Source organism: Carettochelys insculpta, chromosome 6, assembly GCF_033958435.1.
Source record: "Carettochelys insculpta isolate YL-2023 chromosome 6, ASM3395843v1, whole genome shotgun sequence".
Lineage (NCBI taxonomy): Eukaryota > Metazoa > Chordata > Testudines > Carettochelyidae > Carettochelys > Carettochelys insculpta.
In genome coordinates, this window is record NC_134142.1 from 125779345 (window position 1) to 125794441 (window position 15097).

Here is a 15097-nt window from a genome sequence, read left to right on the forward strand (position 1 = left end):
GTCACTCCTGATTGCAGTGGGAACAGGGCTGGGCTGTGCTTTCAGCTCCCCAGGGGTCACTCCGGAGTCACTCCTGATTGCAGTGGGAACAGGGCTGGGCTGTGCTTTCAGCTCCCCAGGGGTCACTCCGGAGTCACTCCTGATTGCAGTGGGAACAGGGCTGGGCTGCGATCCCGGCTGCCCAGGGGTCACTCCGGAGTCACTCCTGATTGCAGTGGGAACAGGGCTGGGCTGTGCTTTCAGCTCCCCAGGGCTACGTCTGCACGTGCACGCTACATTGTAGCTTATTTCAATGCAGTGACATCGAAATAGTCTATTTCGATGAATAACGTCTACACGTCCTCGGCTACGTCTACACATGCACCCAACTTCGAAATAGCTTATTTCGATGTTGCGACATCGAAATAGGCTATTTCGATGAATAACGTCTACACGTCCTCCAGGGCTGTCAACGTCGACGTTCAACTTCGACGTTGCGCAGCACCACATCGAAATAGGCGCTGCGAGGGAACGTCTACACGGCAAAGTAGCACACATCGAAATAAGGGAGCCAGGCACAGCTGCAGACAGGGTCACAGGGCGGACTCAACAGCAAGCCGCTCCCTTAAAGGGCCCCTCCCAGACACAGTTGCACTAAACAACACAAGATCCACAGAGCCAACAACTGGTTGCAGACCCTGTGCATGCAGCATGGATCCCCAGCTGCGGCAGCAGCAGCCAGAAGCCCTGGGCTAAGGGCTACTGCAGACGGTGACCATAGAGCCCCGCAGGGGCTGGAGAGAGAGCATCTCTCAACCCCTCAGCTGATGGCCGCCGCAGCGGACCCCTCAATTTCGAAGTTGCGGGACGTGGATCGTCTACATGGCCCCTACTTCGTCGTTCAACTTCGAAGTAGGGCGCTATTCCCATCCCCTCATGGGGTTAGCGACTTCAACATCTCGCCACCTAACTTCGATTTCAACTTCGAAATAGCGCCCAACACATGTAGCCGTGACGGGCGCTATTTCGAAGTTGGCACCGCTACTTCGAAGTAGCGTGCACGTGTAGACACGGCCCAGGGGTCACTCCGGAGTCACTCCTGATTGCAGTGGGAACAGGGCTGGGCTGTGCTGTGCTTTCAGCTCCCCGGGGTCACTCTGGAGTCACTCCTGATTGCAGTGGGAACAGGGCTGGGCTGTGCTTTCAGCTCCCCAGGGGTCACTCCGGAGTCACTCCTGATTGCAGTGGGAACAGGGCTGTGCTTTCAGCTCCCCAGGGATTACTCCGGAGTCACTCCTGATTGCAGTGGGAACAGGGCTGTGCTCTCAGCTGCCCAGGGGTCACTCCAGAGTCACTCCTGATTGCACTGGGAACAGGGCTGGGTTGTGCTCTCAGCTCCCTGGGAATCACTCTGGAGTCACTCCAGATTGCAGTGAGAACATGCAGGGTTATGCTCTTGGTTCTTTGGGGTTCACTCTTGAGTCACTCTTGATTGCAGTGGGAAGAGGGCTTGGCTGTGCTCTCAGTTCCCTGGGGGGAGGGGGTCACTCCAGAGTCACTCCTGATTGCAATGGGAACAGTGCTGGGTTCTGCTCTCAGTTCCTCATGGGTCACTCCAGAGTTATTCCTGATGCAGTGGGAACAGGGCTGGGCTGTGCTCTCAGCATCCTTGGGGTCACTCCACAATCACTCCAAATTGCAGCGGGAACAGGGGTGTCCTGTGATCTCAGCCCCCTGGGGCTCACTCCAGAGCCTCTCTGACTTGCAGTGGGAACAGGGCTGGCTCATGCTCTCAGCACCGGGTGGTCACTCTGTATTGCAGTGGGGGCAGGGCTGGATTCTGACTTCATGTCTCTCTAGGCACCACCTCAGAGCACGTCTGAGTAATTATTTAATTAGTGCCACTTAGTAGCTGCGCGTGCGCGTGCGCACACACACACACGCGCGCACACCACTGACCGTGGCTGGGGTTGCTGGCGGAGCCCCGCTGCTCAGACAGGTGTTGGTGCAGGACTGGCAGAGGAGGGAGGCACCGGGGGGGGCCATGGAGCAGGGTTACAGCTGTTGTGCCAGGCTCTTCCCATCACTAGCCCCACGTTCAGCCCTGGCTCGGGCTGTCAATGGGACTCCCTCCTCCTCTGCCCCACTGACTCCCGTGGGGATCAGGCCTCATGGACCCAGCTGGGGGTCTGGCCCCACTGACTTCATCTTTTTCCCCAGGCTCCCCTCTTCCAACCAATGTGCGGTGGATGGAGCACGTGAGGCATTGTGGGGCCCTGATCTTCCTTCCCCTCCAGGCTGGTGAGACTCACGCAGGTGGGGTGTCTGGGATCCCCAGCCCCAGGGGCCCTTCCTAACTGGGTCCCATGAAACTGCCTGTTATAAGCACCAGCATCCAGGTCCTGGGTCATTCCACTTCTGGCGTTTGCAGTGCGGGGTGGGGGCAGCCCCATCTGCCCGGCTTGCGTGACTATGGCTTGGGGTTGCCCACGGGCCAGGCAGGAGAGCAAAGCCAATGGGTCTTCCCCGGCAGTTTTTTGTGACGTCTGGTGACCTCCATTTGGCTTCCCCCACATTAAGGGTAGAGGCTCTGTCGCCCGGCCACAGCCCGGCCTCCAGTTGGATGTGGGGCACTTGGCTTCTTGGAAACTTCGATTGTGCTGTATATTACCGCCCAAAGCCCACATCGCAACAGGCGTGAGCCAGGTGGAATGCTTCACAGCATGGACCCGCTGTGGGCCATGGGGTGCTGCTCACAGGTGCCATTGTGAATGTAGGTTTTTAACAGCTGACATAACTTTGTGCTAAGTGATCATCATAAACACCAGGCAAAATTCTTGCTGTGCAGAACCAGGCGATTAAAATAGAAGTTGCATTATCGTTTTATACGGTGAGCCACCAGCTGTGGGAAATTTGGAATAAGGACGTTCCCGCCTATGGCAATGAAGGGTCTATTGCAAATCTCTGCATGTGCTTGGGGGGCCTCACAGCTCCTTTGGGCATCTCCTGACGTACCATAACGCTGCGGAATTCAGCCCACGTTTGGCACAACTGCACTCAGCCCCAAAGAACCGTTGCTAAATCTTAGCAAATGTTTGCCCGTGCTTCTCCAAAGCTGGAGCGAGAAACGTCATTGGTACAAGGCTGCTCGTTGGCAGCGCTCAAGTAAATCCCCAAACTGGAGTAATCTGTCCAGTTCTGGGCCCCACATTTTAGAAAAGAGGTGGAGAAACAGGAGAGGGTCCAGAAAAGAGCTACTAAAATGATTAAAGGTCTGGAGAATCTGACCTGTGAGAGAAGATTAAAGGAACTGGGGTTGTTTGGGTTGGAAAAAAGAAGGCTGAGAGGGGACGTGATAGCAGTTGTCAAGTACCTCAAAGAGGGTTACAAGGAGGTGGGAGAAAAATTGTTCTCCTTGGCCTGTGAGCACAGGACATGAAGCAATGGGCTGAAACTGCAGCCAGGGAGGTTTAAGTTGGACATCAGCGTTGTGTCCACACAGCAGCCTAAACCAGAATTGAGCAATTGTGCCGCTTATTTGCAGTATTGTTTGAAACACTGCTGCTCTTTGGAGGTGTCCCGTCCTCCTCCTGCGCCGAGGAGTGCAGGGATGCCCAAGGAGCATGCCCATAGTTTCCAAAACTATTTTGAATACTGGATATCAAAGGCCCGGAGTAGCTATTTCAGGCCACTGACACGGCTGTGCTGTGTAGACGTAGCCTAGGAAAAGCTTCCTACTTGCCGGGGAGTTTGACCCTGGAATAAATTGCCTGTGGAGGCTGTGGAAGCTCCGTCCCTGGGGATACTTAAGAGCAGGTTAGAATGAGCTCAAGCCCTAGCAGGGCTGGTGAGGGCAGCAGACTGGAACTGAAGACCTCGCGTGGGCCCTTCCAGGTCTAGGGCTTGCAAACGTTCCCCGCCCCCCCGGGAAGCTCTCAGCCGCGGAGGCCTCCGTTCCAGGCACAGCAGCTGGGGGCCAAGTCTGTGGGCTGTCCTGGGAGCAGGGCTCTCCCACGCGGACATGCTCTCCACTGGCTGGCCAGGCTCGTGCACCCCGCGTCGCCCCGGCTCCGGGCGTGCAAGACCACCCAGCGGATGCCACCCCTGGTGCTGAAGTGTCACTGGCCGGTCCGAGGCAACGCTGTGCGTTTTTCCTGCCAGTGGCACCCTGGATCCTGACCGCAGGGGCACCGGAAGGGGCACACGTCCTTCTGCCTGGCTGGAGAGGAATCCTGTCCCAAGCGACAGGGCTTCCTCCTGCTGCGGTGGCTGGCCCGGGAAGGACGCTGTGGGGTTAAGCCCCAGAGTAAGACCGAGCGGCCCTGCCGGCTCCGGGCTCCGTGCTGGGCTGGAGTGGAGGTTTGCTAGAGCCACAGGTGGCCCAGGTCCATGTGCTGCCCCTGCCAAGGCCTCGCCGAGGAACGCTGCCTGAGGGTCACAAACCAGAGCTCAGTGGTGGCCAGCCTGCCCCTCTCGGGCCGCAGGCAGCTCTTGGAGCCATTAAATGTGGCTCCTGCTCGGAGCCATGCGCCGATGGTGCCATCCATGGCTCTGTGCATGCGCCCCAGCACCAGGGGCGACACACAGAGTGGCTGCGGTGAGTCGCTGGAATCAAGTTACAGCCGGGGGCTGTGGGTGCCTGGCCCTGAGGGAGGGGAGGGGGATGAGGTTAGAGCGGGGGTGGGGGTGCCTGGCTTGCAGGGATGGCGTTAGAGCAGGGGTGGGGGTGCCTGGCTCAGGGGGAGTGGAGGGGGTTAGAGCCGGGGTGGGGGTGCCTGGCCCTGAGGGAGGGGAGGGGGATGGGGTTAGAGCAGGGGTGGGGGTGCCTGGCCCTGAGGAAGGGGAGGGGGATGAGGTTAGAGCGGGGGTGGGGGTGCCTGGCTTGCAGGGATGGCGTTAGAGCCGGGGTGGGGGTGCCTGGCCCTGAGGAAGGGGAGGGGGATGAGGTTAGAGTGGGGGTGGGGGTGCCTGGCTCGGGTGGGAAGGGGTTAGAGCGGGGGTGGGGGTGCCTGGCCCTGAGGAAGGGGAGGGGGATGAGGTTAGAGCGGGGGTGGGGGTGCCTGGCTCAGGGGGGAGGAGGTTAGAGCAGGGGTGAGGGTGCCTGGCTCGGGGGTGGGAAGGGGTTAGAGCGGGGGTGGGGGTGCCTGGCTCGGGGGTGGGAAGGGGTTAGAGCGGGGGTGGGGGTGCCTGGCCCTGAGGAAGGGGAGGGGGATGAGGTTAGAGCGGGGGTGGGGGTGCCTGGCTCGGGTGGGAAGGGGTTAGAGCGGGGGCTGTGGGTGCCTGGCCCTGAGGAAGGGGAGGGGGATGAGGTTAGAGCGGGGGTGGGGGTGCCTGGCTCGGGTGGGAAGGGGTTAGAGCGGGGGTGGGGGTGCCTGGCTCGGGTGGGAAGGGGTTAGAGCGGGGGTGGGGGAGCCTGGCCCTGAGGAAGGGGAGGGGGATGAGGTTAGAGAAGGGGTGGGGGTGCCTGGCTCGGGTGGGAAGGGGTTAGAGCGGGGGTGGGGGTGCCTGGCCCTGAGGAAGGGGAGGGGGATGAGGTTAGAGCAGGGGTGGGGGTGCCTGGCTCGGGTGGGAAGGGGTTAGAGCGGGGCTGGGGGTGCCTGGCTCGGGGGGGATGAGGTTAGAGCGGGGGTGGGGGTGCCTGGCTCGGGGGGGAGGAGGTTAGAGCAGGGGTGGGGGTGCCTGGCCCTGAGGAAGGGGAGGGGGATGAGGTTAGAGCGGGGGTGGGGGTGCCTGGCTCAGGGGGGAGGAGGTTAGAGCGGGGGTGGGGGTGCCTGGCTCGGGGGGGAGGAGGTTAGAGCGGGGGTGGGGGTGCCTGGCTCAGTGGGGAGGAGGTTAGAGCGGGGGTGGGGGTGCCTGGCCCTGAGGAAGGGGAGGGGGATGGGGTTAGAGCGGGGGTGGGGGTGCCTGGCTTGCGGGGGAGGGGGTTAGAGCCCTATATTATATATTGATTGTCTCTATCCCCACGGCGCCCTAGCAATACAGACCTCTCTGGCGGCTGTTTGCCCCCTGTCCATGGCTCCCAGTCCCCACCCAGCCAAACTGACATAGCAGCTTCAATTGCCCCTCAGCGGCCCTGGGGCAATATTCCAGGGGCTCGTTACCTGCCACAGCTGCCCTGTGCCTGGGAAGTGCTTTGCCGGTGCCCGGCCTGGGGACCTCTCACCCACGGCGACCGAGTCGCTCTGTCGAAGGGCCGGGCCCGGAGGGATGGATAAGGGCCACAGGGTGGGGATGGGTACAGCTACCCGCACAGCCGCCCTGCCAGGCCCAGAGCCTGTGGTTCACTCCAGGTGTGGGGATCTGGGTCTCGCTCGGGGCCGTGTGGGGATCTGGGTCTCGCTCGGGGCCGTGTGGGGAACTGGGTCCCGCTCGGGGCCGTGTGGGGATCTGGGTCTCGCTCGGGGGCCGTGTGGGGCTCTGGGTCTCGCTCGGGGCCGTGTGGGGATCTGGGTCTCGCTCGGGGCCGTGTGGGGAACTGGGTCCCGCTCGGGGCCGTGTGGGGATCTGGGTCTCGCTCGGGGGCCGTGTGGGGCTCTGGGTCTCGCTCGGGGCCGCGTGGGGATCTGGGTGTCGCTCGGGGGCCGTGTGGGGATCTGGGTGTCGCTCGGGGGCCGTGTGGGGAACTGGGTCTCGCTCGGGGGCCGTGTGGGGAACTGGGTCCCGCTCGGGGCCGTGTGGGGATCTGGGTCTCGCTCGGGGCCGTGTGGGGATCTGGGTCTCGCTCGGGGGCCGTGTGGGGAACTGGGTCTCGCTCGGGGCCGTGTGGGGATCTGGGTCTCGCTCGGGGGCCGTGTGGGGAACTGGGTCTCGCTCGGGGCCGTGTGGGGATCTGGGTCTCGCTCGGGGGCCGTGTGGGGCTCTGGGTCTCGCTCGGGGCTGTGTGGGGATCTGGATCCCGCTCGGGGCCGTGTGGGGAACTGGGTCCTGCTCAGGAACGTGTGGGGATCTGGGTCTCGCTCGGGGGGGCCGCGTGGGGATCTGGGTCCCGCTCGGGGCCGTGTGGGGAACTGGGCCGCGTGCATTTGGGGCTACGTCTGAGGGTCAGAGCTGAGCAGTACTGTGACAAATGCGGGGGTGGGGACATGCGACCGTGTGGGCAGCTGGGGGCTGGGGCTCATTTGCGGCTCATGCGTCACACTGCCGGGCTCAGCTGGACACCCTCAAATCCGGTGTGGCCGTGTCCGGGCCGTACTGGTGCGCAGCTCCTGGTGACGGCACACCCAGGCTGTCAGGAACGGCTGGAGCCCTGGGGCCGATGCTCCCTGCTGGGGCACGCCAGTTCCTGGCCAGGCTGACCCTTGGTTTGGTCGGGGCAGCCACCTTCTTGAGATGCTCGTGGGTGGTGAGCACGTGGCCAGCTTCCCTCCAGACGTGGGGCCTGGGGTGGTGTCCTGCCACACCCAGTCGTGTTCGTCGGCTGCTGGTACGAGGAGCACAGCATGTTCGCTGCCTGCCTCTGGGGGGATGTTTCACCAGCCACGGGCATCCCTTGGGAAAATTCTCCAGGCAGGCACCATCTCCGCCACCCACCTGCGCTGCCTCCAGCCCCCTGCACGTCCACTCAGAGGGTGGGCCCCAGTGGAAGTCACGGGCCCCAGGTTTAATGCTAACACAAGGGGGTTTGTCCTACCCCAGCGCATGGCCGGCCTGGGACTCCTGAGGGCAGGAGTGGGATGGGGCTCAGTGCAGAGCTCGGGAAGTGCAGGGTTAGCCCATCCGTGGCCATTAGCCAGGCTGGGCGCAGAGGTTGCCCCGGTATCTCTCTGTCAACAGCTGGGGACAGGCACTGGGAGGGATCACTCAGTGACCCCCTGCTTGGTTCGCTCCCCAGGGGTGCCCAGCACTGGCCCATGGGGGGGCTGGGAATGGGAGGGACCCTGCTCAGTTCACTCCCCGGGGCGTCTGGCACCGGCCCGTGGGGGGCTGGGAACAGGCGATGGGAGGGACCCTGCTCAGTTCAGTCCCAGGGGCGTCTGGCACCAACCTGTGGGGGGCTGGGAATGGGTGATGGGAGGGACCCTGCTCAGTTCAGTCCCAGGGGCGTCTGGCACCAGCCCGTGGGGGGCTCGTGGGCTGGATGGGCCTGCGGGCTGAGCCCCTCAGTGGGTGGGGCTGGGGGGGGCAGGTGCTGCCTGGGGGTGGCCGAAGCTTGGGACAGGCACAGGGGAGAAAAATGCCGATTCTCCCCCAGCTCGCCACGTGCCCTGGGTACCCCCGTTCCAGTGCCGGCCCCCAGACCCGCTCGGCCACCGCCTGCCCCCCACATGCACTCAGCCAGACCTGACCGCCCCCGGCCCCAGCGCCAGGCCCCTCTTCCCGGGGACTCACAGCCATGCGGGGCCGGCTCTGACGCTGGCGTGGCGGGAGGGGACACGTGGGAACCGACCCCGGCTTGTAGCCCACGCAGGACTCGTGGGAATCAGGGTGGAGTAAAACCCCCGGGGTCGGGGAGGGGCCAAAGGTGACCGGGGAGGAGACCCAGGAGTCCAGGCTGCCAGCGCCCCCCTCCGCGCTGACCACTAGACCCCACTGCCTTCCCAGGGCCGGGAGGAACCCAGGAGTCCGGGATCCCAGGCCCCTCCCATCTCCTCCGCGCTGCGCGTTTTCCGTCCGGACAGAAAGGGGTTAAAACCATAGAGCTCAGCTGCTCCCTTCCTTGGGGGGGGAGTTGTGACATCACAAGGCGGGGGCGCCGAGTCCGGGCCGGGGGGTTGGTGTCAGCTCCGCCCCTCCACAACCGGAGTCAGCCCGGACGGGGCTCAGCGCTCAGGTGCCCGTGGTCGATCCAGAGTGACACCGGAGTGCAGTGGGGACAGGGCGGGCTCTAGTTGATCCGGAGTGACACCGGAGTGCAGTGGGACAGGGCGGGCTCTAGTTGATCCGGAGTGACACCGGAGTGTAGTGGGACAGGGCGGGCTCTAGTTGATCCGGAGAGACACCGGAGTGCAGTGGGGACAGGGCGGGCTCTAGTTGATCCGGAGTGACACCGGAGTACAGTGGGACAGGGCGGGCTCTAGTTGATCCGGAGTGACACCGGAGTGCAGTGGGGACAGGGCGGGCTCTAGTTGATCCGGAGTGACGCCGGAGTGCAGTGGGGACAGGGCGGGCTCTAGTTGATCCGGAGAGACACCGGAGTGCAGTGGGACAGGGCGGGCTCTAGTTGATCCGGAGTGACACCGGAGTGCAGTGGGACAGGGCGGGCTCTAGTTGATCCGGAGTGACACCGGAGTGCAGTGGGGACAGGGCGGGCTCTAGTTGATCCGGAGTGACGCCGGAGTGCAGTGGGGACAGGGCGGGCTCTAGTTGATCCGGAGTGACGCCGGAGTGCAGTGGGACAGGGCGGGCTCTAGTTGATCCGGAGTGACACCGGAGTGCAGTGGGACAGGGCGGGCTCTAGTTGATCCGGAGTGACACCGGAGTGCAGTGGGGACAGGGCGGGCTCTAGTTGATCCGGAGTGACACCGGAGTGTAGTGGGGACAGGGTGGGCTCTAGTTGATCCGGAGTGACACCGGAGTGTAGTGGGGACAGGGCGGGCTCTAGTTGATCCGGAGTGACACCGGAGTGCAGTGGGGACAGGGCGGGCTCTAGTTGATCCGGAGTGACACCGGAGTGCAGTGGGACAGGGCGGGCTCTAGTTGATCCGGAGTGACGCCGGAGTGCAGTGGGACAGGGCGGGCTCTAGTTGATCCGGAGTGACGCCGGAGTGCAGTGGGGACAGGGCGGGCTCTAGTTGATCCGGAGTGACGCCGGAGTGCAGTGGGACAGGGCGGGCTCTAGTTGATCCGGAGTGACGCCGGAGTGCAATGGGACAGGGCGGGCTCTAGATGATCCGGAGTGACGCCGGAGTGCAGTGGGACAGGGCGGGCTCTAGTTGATCCGGAGTGACGCCGGAGTGCAGTGGGGACAGGGCGGGCTCTAGTTGATCCGGAGTGACGCCGGAGTGCAGTGGGGACAGGGCGGGCTCTAGTTGATCCGGAGTGACACCGGAGTGCAGTGGGACAGGGCGGGCTCTAGTTGATCCGGAGTGACACCGGAGTGCAGTGGGGACAGGGCGGGCTCTAGTTGATCCGGAGTGACGCTGGAGTGCAGTGGGACAGGGCGGGCTCTAGTTGATCCGGAGTGACGCCGGAGTGCAGTGGGACAGGGCGGGCTCTAGTTGATCCGGAGTGACGCCGGAGTGCAGTGGGACAGGGCGGGCTCTAGTTGATCCGGAGTGACGCCGGAGTGCAGTGGGACAGGGCGGGCTCTAGTTGATCCGGAGTGACGCCGGAGTGCAGTGGGGACAGGGCGGGCTCTAGTTGATCCGGAGTGACGCCGGAGTGCAGTGGGGACAGGGCGGGCTCTAGTTGATCCGGAGTGACGCCGGAGTGCAGTGGGGACAGGGCGGGCTCTAGTTGATCCGGAGTGACGCCGGAGTGCAGTGGGGACAGGGCGGGCTCTAGTTGATCCGGAGTGACGCCGGAGTGCAGTGGGGACAGGGCGGGCTCTAGTTGATCCGGAGTGACACCGGAGTGCAGTGGGGACAGGGCGGGCTCTAGTTGATCCGGAGTGACACCGGAGTGCAGTGGGACAGGGCGGGCTCTAGTTGATCCGGAGTGACACCGGAGTGCAGTGGGGACAGGGCGGGCTCTAGTTGATCCGGAGTGACGCTGGAGTGCAGTGGGACAGGGCGGGCTCTAGTTGATCCGGAGTGACGCCGGAGTGCAGTGGGACAGGGCGGGCTCTAGTTGATCCGGAGTGACGCCGGAGTGCAGTGGGGACAGGGCGGGCTCTAGTTGATCCGGAGTGACGCCGGAGTGCAGTGGGACAGGGCGGGCTCTAGTTGATCCGGAGTGACACCGGAGTGCAGTGGGACAGGGCGGGCTCTAGTTGATCCGGCGTGACACCGGAGTGCAGTGGGGACAGGGCGGGCTCTAGTTGATCCGGAGTGACACTGGAGTGCAGTGGGACAGGGCGGGCTCTAGTTGATCCGGAGTGACACCGGAGTGCAGTGGGACAGGGCAGGCTCTAGTTGATCCGGAGTGACACCGGAGTGCAGTGGGGACAGGGCGGGCTCTAGTTGATCCGGAGTGACACCGGAGTGCAGTGGGGCAGGGCGGGCTCTAGTTGATCCGGAGTGACACCGGAGTGCAGTGGGGACAGGGCGGGCTCTAGTTGATCCGGAGTGACACCGGAGTGCAGTGGGGCAGGGCGGGCTCTAGTTGATCCGGAGTGACACCGGAGTGTAGTGGGGACAGGGCGGGCTCTAGTTGATCCGGAGTGACACCGGAGTGCAGTGACACTGCCCATCACAGATAAGCCTTTCCAGAAAGTGGCTATGGACATAGTGGGACCCTTCAGCAAGGCAACGCGTTCGGGGAAGAAATATATTTTGGTGGTGGTAGATTTTGCCACGCGATACCCAGAAGCAGTGGCCTTGACCTCTATCGACGCTGACACCGTGGCGGATGCACTGCTGTCCATTTTCAGCAGAGTGGGGTTCCCCAAGGAGGTCCTCAAGATCAAGGGTCCAACTTCATGTCGGCCCTGCTGCAAAGCTTGTGGGACAAGTGTGGGGTCCGGCACACCTGGGCCACAGCCTACCACCCGCAGACCAATGGGCTGGTGGAGAGGTTCAATGGGACTCTCAAGCAGATGCTGAGAACCTTCATGAATCAATACCCCCATGACTGGGACAAGTACTTACCCCACCTGCTGTCTGCATACAGGGAGGTGCCCCAGGAATCCACGGGGTTCTCCCCATCTGAGCTGCTGTACGGAAGGAGGGTACGGGGACCCCTGGACTTGCTCAGAGAAGAGTGGGAGGGGACGGCCTCTCCTGAAGGGGAGTCAGTGGTACAGTATGTACTGACCTTCCGGGAAAAACTCACCGAGCTCATGGGCCTGGCCAGGGAGAACCTCTCCATGGCCCAAAGGAAGCAAAAGGTCTGGTATGACCGTAACGCCCGGGCCCGAGCCTATGCCACCGGGGACCAAGTGATGGTCCTTGTACCTGTGCGGCGGAAAAAGCTGCAAGCGGCCTGGGATGGGCCCTTCAAGGTCGTCAAACAGCTAAATGACGTGAATTACGTGGTGGAACTGTCAAACCGGGCCCACAGCCACCGGGTCTATCATGTGAACATGATGAAACCTTACTGGGACAGAGAGAACTTGGTGCTGGCCGTGTGCAGACACTGGGAGGGGCAGGGGGATGATCCCTTGGTGGATTTACTCACAAGGACTGGAGCCGGCTCCTTGCTGGAGTCTATTCCCCTCTCAGACCAGCTGACCCCTGCCCAGCAGACGGAGATCAAGGAGGTGCTGCATTCGCATCAACAGCTGTTCTCGGACAGACCCGGACGCACTGACCTGGCTGTCCACCGAATAGAGACAGGCACCCACGCCCCTATCAAGTGTGTGCCATTCAGAGCCACAGGGAGGACGGCTCAGGACATAGAGCGGGAGGTTGAAGACATGCTGGCTCTGGGGGTGATCCAACCCTCGTCCAGCCCCTGGGCCTCTCCCGTGGTGTTAGTCCCTAAAAAAGATGGGTCTGTTCGGTTTTGTGTGGACTATCGCAAGCTTAACGCCATCACTGTATCGGACGCCTACCCCATGCCCAGGCCTGATGACCTTTTAGACAAGCTGGGGGGAGCCCGTTACCTCACCACCATAGACCTCACCAAGGGGTACTGGCAAGTGCCATTAGACGAAGATGCCCGGCTGAAGTCGGCTTTCATCACCCCTGTGGGGCTCTGCAAGTTCCTGGTCCTGCCCTTTGGCCTCAAGGGGGCACCTGCTACCTTCCAGCGTCTGGTGGACCAGCTACTGAAGGGGATGGAGAGCTTTGCCCTGGCTTACATGGACGACATTTGCATCTTCAGCCAGACGTGGGAGGACCATGTGTCCCAACTCAAGCAGGTGCTGGACCGACTCCAGAAGGCCGGGCTGACTATCAAGGCAGGGAAGTGCAAGGTGGGAATGGCTGAGGTGACCTACCTGGGCCACAAGGTGGGCAGCGGCTGCTTAAAGCCAGAGCCAGCTAAAGTGGAGGCTGTCAGAGATTGGCCCACACCCCAGACTAAGAAACAGGTCGAGGCCTTCATTGGGATGGCGGGGAACTACCGGAGGTTTGTGCCCCACTTTAGCTCCATCGCAGCCCCCCTCACGGAGCTGCGTAAAAAGGGAAAGCCTGACAAGGTGGTCTGGACCGAGCAGTGCCAAGAGGCCCTCTGCGCGCTGAAGGAGGCTCTGGTCAGGGCCCCAGTGCTGGCAAATCCAGACTTCAACAAACCCTTCCTGGTGTTCACCGATGCCTCAGACGTGGGGCTGGGGGCGGTGCTAATGCAGGTGAATGACAAAGGGGAGAAACACCCCATCGTGTACCTGAGTAAGAAGCTGCTGCCCCGGGAGCAGAACTACGCGGCCATAGAGAAGGAATGTCTGGCCATGGTGTGGGCACTGGGGAAGCTGCAGCCGTACCTGTTTGGACGGCGTTTCACCATGTACACCGATCACTCACCCCTGACCTGGCTGCATCACATGAAAGGGGCCAACGCGAAGCTCCTGCGGTGGAGTCTGCTCCTGCAGGACTACGCCATGGAGGTGGTCCACGTCAAGGGGAACAACAACACCATAGCCGATGCCCTGTCACGCAGGGAGGGCCCCGAACTGCCCCAGTCACTGGCTGAGTGACCCCGCTCAGTTCGGTCTGGAAGGGGGGAGAGATGTGATGGAGTGGGGGGTGTATGTGTGAGTCAGGCTGGATGTCTAAGGCAAGCAGCAGCTCCCAGTGGCTAAGGATGACCCTGGGGCTACAACTGGCAGGTAACACCTCGGCCTGAACAAAGAGGAGGGAGGAGCCGAGCTGGGTTTTTGTAACGGGGGTGGCAGTTAGAGGCGAGGGGAAGAGGAGCTGGAAGGCAGCCAGCCTGAGGAGGGGGAAAGCTACACCCCAGAGGGGCACCCCTCGGGGTCTTCTCCCCAGGACAGGTTGGAAGGACTGTCTCTGGCTGCTGTACTGTCGCTTCTGTGAGAAACTGGACATCTGTTGCCTAATAAACCTGCTGTTGTACCTGCTGAGTGAGAGTCTCTCCTGCCAGCAGACGGGGTGCAGTGCAGGGGGACCCCGGAACCCCATCACAGGCTGGCTGCCAGGACGCCTGGGTGCACCCCCAGATCTCCCTTCTCTCTCTCCCGCAGCTGCTGGGGCAGCCCCCTCTCTGGCCCCCTGCCGCCCGCCTCCCAGCCACGCCTCCCAGTGCCCGGAGTGCGGGAAGTCCTTCCAGCAGAGCTCCCACCTGCTGCAGCAGCAGGCCAGCCACTTGGGCGAGCGGCCCTTCACTTGCGGCGACTGCAGCAAGGGCTTCCGGCAGAGCTCCCACCTGCTCAAGCACCGGCAGGTGCACACCGGCGAGAAGCCCTTCGCCTGTGGGGAGTGCGGGCGCCGCTTCAGCCAGCGCTCCCACGTGGCCAAGCACCGGTGGCTGCACAGCCGGGCCCTGCCCTGAGCCGACTGGAGAGCCCAGGGCCGTGGGACGCCCGCCAGGTGTGGCCTGACTGCCGGGAGCCGGCTGGGCCGGGTCACCGGACGCCCATCGCGCAGGGCCGGATTGCCGGGAGCCGGCTGGGCCAGGACACCGGACGCCCATCGCGCAGGGCCCGGCTGCCGGGAGCCGGCTGGGCCGGGACACCGGACGCCCATCGCGCAGGGCCGGACTGCCGGGAGCCGGCTGGGCCAGGACACCGGACGCCCATTGCGCAGGGCCGGACTGCCGGGAGCCGGCTGGGCCGGGACGCCAGACGCCCATCGCGCAGGGCCGGACTGCCGGGAGCCGGCTGGGCCGGGACACCGGACGCCCATCGCACAGGGCCCGGCTGCAGGGAGCCGGCTGGGCTGGGACGCCGGATGCCCATCACACAGGGCCCGGCTGCCGGAAGCCGGCTGGGCCAGGACACCGGACGCCCATCGCGCAGGGCCCGGCTGCAGGGAGCCGGCTGGGCCGGGACACCGGACGCCCATCACACAGGGCCCGGCTGCCGGAAGCCGGCTGGGCCGTTTGGCTGTGGGGAGCCCAGGACAGGGGTTCCCCACCTGCCACAGGAGGTGGCCGGGGAGAGGCGCAGAGGGAACGCCCC